The sequence below is a fragment of the Coffea arabica genome, chromosome 6e (genome assembly GCF_036785885.1).
Source record: "Coffea arabica cultivar ET-39 chromosome 6e, Coffea Arabica ET-39 HiFi, whole genome shotgun sequence".
Taxonomy (NCBI): domain Eukaryota; kingdom Viridiplantae; phylum Streptophyta; class Magnoliopsida; order Gentianales; family Rubiaceae; genus Coffea; species Coffea arabica.
In genome coordinates this window covers 9176860-9189676 of record NC_092321.1, presented here as the reverse complement: position 1 = coordinate 9189676, position 12817 = coordinate 9176860, and the positions used below count along the sequence as shown (strand labels likewise).

At 29.9% G+C, this 12817-nt stretch overlaps 1 pseudogene; it reads left to right on the top strand.

Moving 5' to 3' along the window:
* The first annotated feature begins 9020 nt into the window (after positions 1-9020).
* Positions 9021-11046, top strand: LOC113696307 (cation/calcium exchanger 1-like; annotated as a pseudogene).
* The last annotated feature ends 1771 nt before the right edge of the window (positions 11047-12817 follow it).

Sequence of the window (12817 nt, the reverse complement as noted above, 5' to 3'; positions counted from 1 at the left end):
TTTTATCTAATCTCTAATGGGAGTGAATTAAAACTGGGGTAGGCCGAGGAGGCGGCGGCGGTACTGGTGGTTTTTGGACTGTGTGGGACTCAGGTGGTTTGGTTTGGTGGCATGAGCACAGTTGTATAATTCTAGCTGCTGGTTCTGCAACAACTGCTGTAATAATACGCCTCTAGAAAATTAGAAAATTGAAAAGGCAGTTGAGAAAGAAAACGTGGAGCGGATTTTGTCTTCTTTTGAAGGTCCTTTTTTCCCTATCAGCAGTTCTTTTGAATTTTTAAAAGTCTCACACACAACACAACAACAACAGAAGTGTAGCGGCTGGGCTGAGTGGGCTCTTGACTAAGACTTGCCGTCGGAAATTGTGCCCTGTTTGGACAGCAGTTTTTCAAGGAAAAATTGCTACGTTTTTCCGTGAACATATTTTTCTATCACCTTTTTACCTCATATATATCAAATCGCTACAGTAATTTTATTTTACAAAAAATCTAGAAAAATGCAATCCAAACACAATCGTGCAGATATCATGACTGAGGACTATATAAACTACTTAAGACATTATGTATTACGCGTTTCAGAGCCAAAAAAAAAAAACTTTTTTTTAGCTTCTGCCTATCAACGTAATAAATAAATAAATAATCACAAAATCTATTTGGAGGAGTTATTTATTAGCTTTGCATGTTTAAATTAATGTGGTTAGGTAAGCACCTTTCCAATAGTCATTCCTATTACTACTAGTAGAGAAATTTCCATCACATTAGTTACGGCTTAGCACTATTTATCACTATTGTGTTCTAAATATCAGCATCAACGAATGAATAAATGATTATTGAAAATTTTTTGAGTGGATGAAAGCTGAATATTAGCATCTTATATTAGTCACTGGATTGTAGTAGTAAGGTTATTGTGTTAGGATAACACTACTCCCTTAGGATTATTCACTCATTCATTCCTATTAGTAAATGCATACTTTTGATTCCTACTACTCCCTTAGGATTGATTGATTGCCATGAACCATTGATTATTGAAACTTCAGGGGTGAATGAATTCATGAGTGAAATATCGTGTAACGACTCTATGTACAAAATATTACTACTGGCTTCTTATTGGTCGTTTGGTAGTATTACAATGACTACCGTGTTCCGATAAATAATACTCACTCCGTGGAATTTTCTTTTGTGACATGAGATCGTAGACCATTCGTATTTACTTATAATTTTGACTCTCAATTAAATGTTTTGATTAAGAAGTATGTATAAAATATATATATATAAAAGATTGAATTGTTGTACATAGGCAAACAAAAAAGAATGTTTTATTGTTATGTGACGTGTACGAGTCAAATAAAGTTATAAAGATTAAAGAATAAGTAAGGCAGGAGAAATTAATTAAAGGAAAAATGGTGATATAGATGTAGATGTAATGATTGGAAATATGTAAATTTTTTTTTGGTGAAAAATTTTGAATAGCATAAATTATCGTAAGTAACTAAAAATTGACGTACATCTCAATTTTTGTCTTTTTATTTTCTAATGAATTAAAGAATTATTTAAACAAATTTACATTAGGTACCTTTTATAGAAAGTTCTAATAAATTACAATAGATTTTAGTTTTTTATCTTTTTTTCAACAAATTCAATCAAGTACATTCCTATGTTTAAACATGGGAACAAGGCAAGTATTCATATTTCCAATTATATATGCAAGGGTCCTATAAAAAGAGTTGTAGCTACAACATCGAAAACAATGTTGAAAATTAAATGTTAGAGAAATATATGCCGACGATTTAGGAACTCAAATTTTGCCTTCGTTTAATCAGAAAGCTAAAAACAAGTCAAGTTTCTTCGTTCATTCATACAAAGCATATATAATCTAAAAAACAGTAGGGAGGTTTGCCTTTAGAAATTAATCATAAATTTTGCTACTTGAAATTGCATTCTAGTTACGATGAATTTTAAATTTTTGATAATTCTGCTCTTGAAAACAGACGGGGCAACACAGACTATTGCCACAGGAAGCACACGAATGTTGAAAGGATTAAAAAGGTAATTGATGTAGTTAGTGTCTCAAATGACATGACGATGTATAGTTCATTATCAACAACATTTTATGTCAACAGGTGGGTTTTGCACCGGACAAGCTAGTTCATTAGCTTTTTCTTAGCGCTTAAGGTAAGGGTAAATAAGTACTGCACCGCAGATACTCGCCTCATCAATCCTAGCAGTCCAGTACCCGACTGAAACTGTGGGTTTGTTTGGAATTTTGGATTGAGCATTATTTATAATTTACCCAGTTTTATTTGCTTACATCATCATTACAATTTTCAATACACCTTTTTATCTTCCCAATTATTTTTTTGTCTCGTATACATCACATCACAAAAAGTGCTACAGTAAAAATATCCCAAATAATCCCAAATAACTTACAATCCAAACAAACTCTGTATTTTTTAATGGGATAATTGCAGAAACCTCCCCTGAGATTTCTGACATTTGCACTGACCTCCCCTATCAATTTTGAAATTGCATTAACCTCCCCTAGAAAAAGTTGGAACTAATTTAAAAGGTAAAAGTGTGTGAAATTACTAGAGTACCCTTATTGGATTTGACTTTACCAGATGAAAGGTTTGAGTACTTTCATCAAAACCAATGTTTAATTTGTTAAACAAATTAAACTAATCAAACTATTTCTGCATAGTTAAATTAATTAACTAATTAACTAATTTCTATTTTATCTAATTAACTAATTATCTAATTAACTAATTATCTAATTAACTAATTAACTAATCAAACTATTTCTTCATAGTTAAACTAATAACTAATTATCTAATTGTTAATAGTTATTAACTAATCAAACTATTTCTGCATAGTTAAACTAATTAACTATTAATTAATTATCTAATTAACTATTAACTAATTAACTAAATATTTAATTAATTAATTAACTAATTAACTAATTTCTATTTATCTAATTAACTAATTAAATAATTATCTAATTAACTAAAGCTGTTGTCTGTCCGAAACTAACAAACTATTTGCATGTTAAACTAATTAACTGCTTAACTAATTAACTAACTAATTATCTAATTAATTAATTAACTAATTAACTAATTTTTGTTTATCTAATTAACTAATTGTCTAATTATCTAATTAACTAAAGCTGTTATTTACCCGAAACTAATAAACTATTTGCATGTTAAACTAATTAACTGCTTAACTAATTAATTAACTAATTATCTAATTAATTAATTAACTAATTAACTAATTTATATTTATCTGATTTACTAATTATCTAATTAACTAATTAACTAAAACTGTTGGCTCTGTTTGGATTAGCTGTTTTTGGGGTTGTTTTTCAAAAACAGCACTGTAGCATTTCGTTTTTGAAATACAAGTGCGTTTGGATTAGTTGTTTTTGAGATTGTTTTTCAAAAACTATATGAAAAGCTTTTACTGTAGATATTTTTTGGATTATTTTTAGAGATATTTTTAAAACATATTTTTGGGTATTTTTATAATTTATAATTTTTATAATTTTATTTTTATATATATTTATGCATTTATGATACATTTATAAATATTTATAAATAAATATATTTATATATTCGCTAAAAAATATATAAATGTATTATAAATGTATTATATTATATATAATACATAATACAAATATATTTATAAATGTATAAGTGTATATTATTATAAATGTATAAATTATAAATGAATATTATATAAATGTATAAATTATAAATTTTATATTTTTATATAAATATACATTTATGCATTTATAATACATTTATAAATATTTATAAATAAATATATTTATATAAAAATATAAAAATATATTAAAAAGTTATTATATTATATATAGTACATAATATAAATATATTTATAAATGTATAAGTGTATATTATTGTAAATTTATAAATTATAAATGAATATTATATAAATGTATAAATTATAATTTATATATTTTTATATAAATATACATTTATGCATTTATAATACATTTATAAATAAATATATTCATGTATTTATATAAAAATATATAAATGTACTATAAATGTATTATATTACATATAATACATAATATAAATATATTTATAAATGTATAAGTGTATATTATTATAAATGTATAAATTACAAATGAATATTATATAAATGTATAAATTATAATTTTATTAATATATATTAATATTATGTATAAATGCATTATTATAATTAATATAAATGTACAAATGTATTAATATTATGTATAAATGTAAAATTAATATTATGTATATTAATATAAATGTATAAATGTATTATAAATGTATAATATTATATATAATAAATAATATAAATGTATATTATAAATATACATTAATATATATATTATGTATAAATGTACATTTATATAAATGTATAATATATATAATATATAATATATATTATATTATATATAATTTATATAATATATAATATTCATATAAATATATTATAAATATGTAAAAATATTTTTTAAGTAAAATAAAATATTTATAATATGTATAAATAAATAAATAAATATTTAATATATATAATATACATTAATATTAATTATAAATATTATAATATTATAAATATGGGGTGTTTATATAATATTTCAATTTGTAATATTTATTGTATATTTCATTATATAAATATTCATATAATATATAATATTTAAATATATAATATATAATTTTCAATTTGTATAATATACATAATATTGTATATATATAATATAATATACATAATATAATATATTATACATAATATACATTATTACATTATTACATATTATGTATATTATATATTATACCTAACATTATTATACATTATTATACACAATAATGTACATAATAATATTATACATTAATAATGTATATATTATAATATAATGTACATAATATATTATGTATAAATATTTACACATTTATGTATACAATATTACATGTTATGTATATTATATTATGTATAATATATAATATTATGTATAATATTAATGTATATAAATATTTATATAATATATACTATATATATAATTTTCAATTTATATATTTCAATTTATATTAATATAATATATATAATATACATAATTGAAATATACATATGTAGTTATTTTTTATATAATGTTTGGATATGGTGTTTTTGGAGTTGTTTTGGAAATACACATTTATTGTAGCATTTGGAATGTGAAAAACAGTTTTTCAAAAATAGCCCCAAAAACAAGGGATCCAAACACACCCGTTGTTTGTCTGAAACTAACAAACTATTTGCATGTTAAACAAATTAACTAATTAACTAACTAACTAATTAACAGACTATTTGCATGTTAAGCTATATGCAGTACGCATTACCTATTTAAAGTATCGGCTCTTTATGGGTATTTTACTTTCAAACATTTAATTTATGATAAAAATATCAATATTTGTAAGTAAAATTTAAAAAGTGTTACAAAAAATATCAATATTCTTACTTTCAAATATTTAATTTATGGCCCTATGCCCCTCCCTTTTTGTAAGAATATTACTGTAATACTTTTTGAATTTTACTTACAAACATTGATGTTTTTATCATAAATTAAATGTTTGAAAGTAAAATATCCATAAAGAGCCGATACTTTAAATAGGTAATGCGTACTGCATATAGTTTAACATGCAAATAGTCTGTTAATCAGTTAGTTAGTTAATTAGTTAATTAGTTAAGCAGTTAATTAGTTTAACATGCAAATAGTTTGTTAGTTTCAGACAGACAACAACTTTAGTTAATTAGATAATTAGTTAATTAGTAAATTAGATAATTAGTTAATTAGTTAATTAGATAATTAGTTAATAGTTAATTAGCTTAACTATTAACTAATTAGATAATTAGTTAAGCAATTGTCAAGCAAATAATAATTGTCAAGCAAGATGAGGGCAAAATTGGAAGAAATGTTTTATCTCACTTCTACAAATAATTTTTTAATGGGACATCAAGCTGTCAGGGAGGTTTCTGCAACGAATTGTTACTGTTCAGGGGAGGTGAATGCAATTTCTAAACCTAGAGGGGAGGTCAGTGCAAATGTCAGAAATCTCAGGGGAGGTTTCTGCAATTATCCCTTTTTTAATTGTAGCATTCTACCTTTCAACCTTGGACGTGCATGAATCTGAAAAGCTTCGCGCTCTTCATGAGACGAGATATGAATGATGATACACTTTTGGTCTGAAGGAAAAATGAAATAAAACTCAGTCAAGGAATAAAACATAAAAAGTTCATAAACACCAAAAAAGGTCTAGAAACTCACCCCAAATAATCTTTTACTTTACAAAAAGACTTGTATTTTGCAACTAAGGATGCGGGAGGCTGCGGTGGTGGCAGTATATCATTGAACATCTGCCCCAAGCACCCCATCTCAAGTTGCATGTCGTCTTTCCACTCCTTTTCCTTACTATCTTTGCAATTGAACAGAGCAAACAAAAGCTTAACTTTTTCTCTAGCAAGAAAAACTTTTTTAGCCATTACACCATTATGATAAATTTTCTCCTCGGCAAGATCTTTGAAGCAAGTTATTACACCCCCGGCGGAATAGTTATAAAAAATCAGAGCTACCTCATCTACTTAATTTACCTATTTGATAAGCACAATACTAGCAAATTGATATGGACGGACTGTAAACAATACTAGCAATCTACTATGATATGATTTAATGCATAATGATAAAACGATTTGTTGTGTACTAGATTTTCCTACAAAAAAAAAAAAAAAATAGCACAGTTATTCAGTAAAAAAAAGTAGAAGATAAAGTTTTTCAGCATCTAAAATGTTACTGGTGCAGGACTGAGTCAGATTTTACAGTCTCGATGAGACAATATTTAAAACGTCATGTCCATTTTTTGTTAATACAGAATTATCAGCCAAAACTTTTCATCCACGACTACTGCTTGTATTATTGTCATTAACAACACAATGAAATAACGCCTTAAATAGGTACTTCAAAGGGAAAACGAAATGGCCCATCCTCTCAAGAGCAATTTCACATCCCCTTGTTTGGATTGCGATTTTTCGTCGGGAAATTACGTCGTTTTCCGTGATCACATTTCCCTATTACCTTTTTCCCTCGCATACATCAAATCGCTACAGTAATTTTCCCATGAAAAATCATGGAAAATGCAATCCAAACATTTTGGGCATATATGTAGAAACAAAGCTATAAAATTCTAGTAGAACAGCAAAAAGTTAAAACAATCTTAATATACAGCACATGATAAAGAAGACAACTAAGGTGCATCGTAAAGCATATAGCTGGCAGAACTTGGGGCAGACAGTATGAGAAACGTCCTTTCCACAGCAAGGCCTTAAAGATAATCTTTACGGACCCCAAGCTGCGCGCATAATAACCTGTTTACCGATACATGTTCCACTGTCATCCTGTTGTCGGCCAGAGGCGATTAGGGTAATTCCTCACATAAAAACATGTATATCTCTTTCTAAGAAACCTTAACTTTTTTCATACATAGTTTTGTCGTCGATAATCTTGTCATATATTTCCATCAAAAGAAAAACCTCAAGGATTATGATTGGTGGTGGGCTGATTCTAGAAATACTCCTTTAGAATGCCATCTAACTGTTGAATAATAATAATATAGCGATTTGGACAGTTTTCCTCCTTTATAGTAGTAATGCCATAGATCTGAAGGAAGCAGTTAGTCCCACGGAATTTACCCATGGCTAGATCTATCAACTTGTCAAACATATATTTATTTGACAATTCCAAGATTGAGCATGGAACTTTTTCAAATTGGAAAAATTTCTCCGTTCAAGTCAAACCAACCTTCTCCGTTGTGAAAAAAAACAATCAAATTTTTTTGGTTATCTGTGGTAGGTGGTTGTCTGTGGTAGAACACAACATTTTGTTGATTCAAAAAAATATAGTGAAAGCCTCCATCGGTGGGAAAAATGGGATCTGTCAATGAGAAAAATAGGGGCGAAAAAGATAAATGATGGTTGAAAAACTCTCTTGCATAGTAAAACGTCCTATGAAGAATAAGAGAGTCAGGTTTCTCCATTCATTCATATAAAGAATATATGATTTCAAAAGCAGTAAGTGTGTTTTACTTAATTTCATTGTTCAGAAATTAATCATAAATGATGCTTACTTAAAATTGCATTTTACTTATGATGAATTTTAAATTTTTTGATGATTCTGCTCTCGGAAAAAGGCAAGACAAGACATAGGCTATTGCTATAAGAAGTATGCGAATGTTGAAAGGATAAATTCAGAATCCATCTATGTAATCTAGGTTCTATATTTTTCAGTTACGACTTATGAGTTAAGATTAAAAAGGTAATTGATACGGTTAGTGTCTCAAATGACATGGCAATGTCTAGTTCATTATCAACAACAAATTATGTCAACCTAATTCCAAAATTGGTGACTTTGTGCATCAACACCTGAAATGGAGTAAAATAACATGCCTTTTGCTTTGCTGAATTAGTAATTTATTTTTAGAATTAATCTTCTACATTGACAGTGTACATATATACTGTCGTCATTGGATGCATGACAATTTATTTAAATTTAAATTTGAAATCTAAATTTTACTCATTTGTCATACATCTAACTGTAATAGTGTATACACTGTTAGTGTACATAATATTAGCCCTTATTTTTATCCATCAAGCTTATACGTGTAAGATTTGAAGATGAGTAAAGTAATCAAGTTGCCAAAGAGGCATGCATTCAAGTAGTTTAGGTGATTAAGTAGAATGAAAATTTCAAAATTTTTCGATAGAAACTCTTACAATACATGTCTCGTGGTCAAAGAAAATCGCTATCAATTTATTCAATTTATTACCAAGTATTTAAGAAAAAATTTTCATTCAATAATATAAACTTTTTTACTTATGACGACAGATTTTCATCAATATTTGTAACCATTTAAAGTACGACGCGGAAGGAAGTCCCTCCATTTTGTCCATTAGTTCGAGCCCATTTGCACTTTACTACAGCAATTCGCTTTCTTGATCCAAAAATTTGGAGCCATGCCCATTATAGCTTTTGACATTTTGTATGATACAATAGCCCATCTCCTTTCATCTCCCCACCTCCATCCCTCCGCCGACTTATCTCTGGGCATAACTAGAGAAAATGTATATTGGCTAGCTAGAGCAAATATCGTATGTTAGTTTTCTATTCTACCAACCGTGGGAAGCAGTGTCTGAAAAATGGTAACCTTGGCTACCTGAAACTAAGGTGTATTCGGCATGGTCACGAAATTATTAATGAGAATCTCCTCGAAGCATAAACCTTAGCATCAATAGGTTATATAGTGTGATTCTTTAAGTCTTTCTTTATTCCTCAAAAAGTCCCTTGTGATTGTTCAATCATGCATGTCCCCTGTACGAGACATTTGTTAGGATTCTTGATTCATTCAACATCGGACCTCATTAATTTTCTCTCCCACACAAAACTCTTTCTTTCTGTTTTCCTCTCCCTATGGTTGCTAAACTATGGGATTGTTCCTCTTAATTCGCAAAGCCGAGTGTCTCACTGTTTTTCTCAACGTAATCTTCCTTTTTCTTACCTTATGCCTCAGTATCAATATTAAATCTTCAAACTCAAATTTCCTAAACAACTTCATCAAGGGAAAAACCCTTCTATCAAGGACTACCAAATCTTGTTGAATGAAGATAATGGTTGTAATGAGATTCAAACCTACAAGTAGTAGAGCTGTGCTTATATGTAAAATCCCACTTGGGATGTCAACCACAGGACTACGTTTCCTATCTGGAGCTGTTTTATTGCACATTTAGCCCAGGACTTGGTTATAGTCTGCTTGCTTTTTGGCTAGCATTGCTTTTCTATCTCCTTGGTGACACTGCCAACAGTTACTTTTGTTCCTCGCTAATGGGCTTATCAAGATGTTTGAAGCTCTCCGCAACCGTTGCTGGTGTAACTCTTCTATCTCTTAGAAATGGCGCATCGGACGTTTTTGCCGGCATACTTTCATGGGAGATGAAATACTGATGATATTGGCCTGAATAGCATTTTGGGTGGTGCATTTCTTGTGTCCTGTGTGGTCGTTGGAATCATAAGCATTTCAATCAGGCACCAAAGCTGAAAAGTTATTTCTTCCAGTATTACAGGGAATGTTTCTTTCTTGCTTTTCTACCTCTGTTGCTTTTATATATGTTGGTTCCATTTTTGCATCAGAAATTCTTGCAAAGAGGGAAAAAGAAGCCTAATCTGCCACCCAAACTGAAAATTGGCGTTTGTGAAAAACGACCGACAGGAATCCCCAGAACTGCAGGCAACTTTGTTGCAGATGATGATTCTGCAACCTTAAAGAATTATGGTGAGGATAATATGCAGTTGTTAAACAGAAAGATATAGTACTACGGTGCTCTTTCAGAAAAATTCTGTGCACACAAGAATTGCCTCTTGACTTGCCTAGGAAATTGACGATTCCAATAATTTGTGGGGAGAGATGGTCCAAGTTAATTGCAGTTATGTCAACTGCATTAGCCCTTGTCCTATTGGCAGTAACGTGGAACTTTCTTTATAAAAAATCATGGCTTCTGGTTTTTGTAATTGCTGCATCACTAGGAATTGCCTCTGCCCTGCTGCTATTTTGTACGAGTGGTAAGTCTAATCCACCGAGAAAGTTTCAATTCCTCTGGCTAGCAGAAGCATTCTTCTTGAGCATCATTGGACTTATATTTTGGCACAAGAATTGATTTCTCTACTAGTTTCACTGGGAATTATACTGGGAATAAGCCATTCTATCATGTGATTGACTGTTCTTGCATGGGGAAATTCTCCAGGGGACTCGGTTTCAAACGTGACAATGGCCAAAATGGTGGTCCGCGGGGTGCCCAGGCAGCAATTTCAGGCTGCCATGCAGGGCCAATTTTTAACGTAATCGTGGGATTGGGCCTGTCACTTACTCTTTCACCGGACAAATGTGATGCTCAGTTCTAAATAATCACTCGTTCGTGAAGGTGCAATTACAAGGCCAATCCATGCATATGACCCCTTAGCAATAATGCAAATCGTAAAAGAAAGCATGCCCCCCCCCCCTCTTCTACCGGAAAAAAACATATTACAATTGGAAGTTGTAGTTGTAGTACATCGGACGGCAACCGAATGGTCCAAATAAGAAGTGTACAATAATTTATAGATTGCGCCGTAAATGATGAACAGAAGAGTCTGCAATGACAAACATAGCCCAGCACAGCACAGCATGGGGTTTCCTTTTTCTTGTCTGAAATTATATACGAAGAAAAGGAGTGGGTGACGTAGCCCCCCAACCCCCAAGCAGTGAAAGTGAAAGTGAAAGACACCAGGACGAGATGAAAAGGACAAGACCACCCATCACTTCATTTTCATTTCAATTGTTCCAAATCAAACATAAAAAAGAAAAAAAGCAAAATTTGCTAGTCTCATCGAAACCGACCATCATCAACAATCAACAACCCATAATACTTTCTTGCTTTTTTTCTTCATATGTTTTAAGTAAGAGCATTGATGGACCGACCGAGCCACCCTCCTAATTCATCAAATGTTTATTAACTCCATCTTTATTCAAAAAAAAAATTTTTTTAAGCAGAAAACACATGGAACTTAAGAAGCGAAAGCAGAAAAATTTGAATCCAAAATTTGTAACTCCGTTAGTTACTAGTAAGCTTTCCTACATAAGCAAACACCAATGATCCTGTTTGACACTTGAGTTTTTTGCCAAGTTTGTCTGCTATAAGTTTTTTAAAAACTTTAGTTACAGTAATCTCAAAAAACTTCTTAAAATTTTTAAACTATACACTTCAAAATATTCAATTTTTTTTTTTAAAAACCTCTATAGTAAGCTATATTAAAGTTTTAGACAAACACTCAAAAAATTCACTTGCCAAACGGGGTATAGAGTTGCATGTGTTCTTGAATCTTTGAGTTTTCTCGATTAAAAGAAAAAAAAAAAAAGAAGAGAATTTCATTGCAATAATTCTGCACTAGTGATAGACATCTCACAAGAAAATAACAAAAAAAAGAAACTCTCGCACGGTGCATATATATAAATATAAATAGATAGAAGTTTTTTTTGTTTATAGGGCTAACAATAAATGCGCAAGAGATGGGTTATTTGTTTGATCAAGAAATTGATGCGATCACGTTGGTATGCTAATACCTAGCACGACCGTGAAAGCATTCATAGATGTTGTGATATTTCTACTTATTTGACTCGAACCCTTTTGGGTGCTCAAGGGGGGGGGGGGGGGGGGGGGGGGGAGATTATGCTGAGGAGTCTCATTCACCAGAGACGATGTGGAGTGCAATTTAGAACTCAAGGACTACTTTGACTTCTTCATCAGACATTGATATTAAACCTTGATAATGATGCATCACCTTAAGTGATTATTTATACGTAGTCTAGTACCCCAAATTAATGATGCGCTCTTGAATTCAAACTAGAACTATATAATAATGAATGCAAGTACCTGCTATAATTAGACTAGTCTTGATTTGGTCACTTGCAATGAACTTTTTAATGCTGTATGTATCAGCTTCAACAATGTACTGATGAGTTGGGATTTTTATGTAAATGTGTTTTGTCTCAAGTGACAGCTTCTTCTATAAAATTATACATACATCATTTTCCTTAGAATAAAAATTTATCAGATATCAACTTGGCTTGATTGGCAGGATTAATAAGAACTCAAACACACACACACACACAGAGCAAATTTTGTTGCAAATGCCAAATTGTTTACACACAGAGCAATAATTTCTTTGCAATATGGAACTCATACGAGATTTTGATACTTACACATCTCTAGCATATATTCTT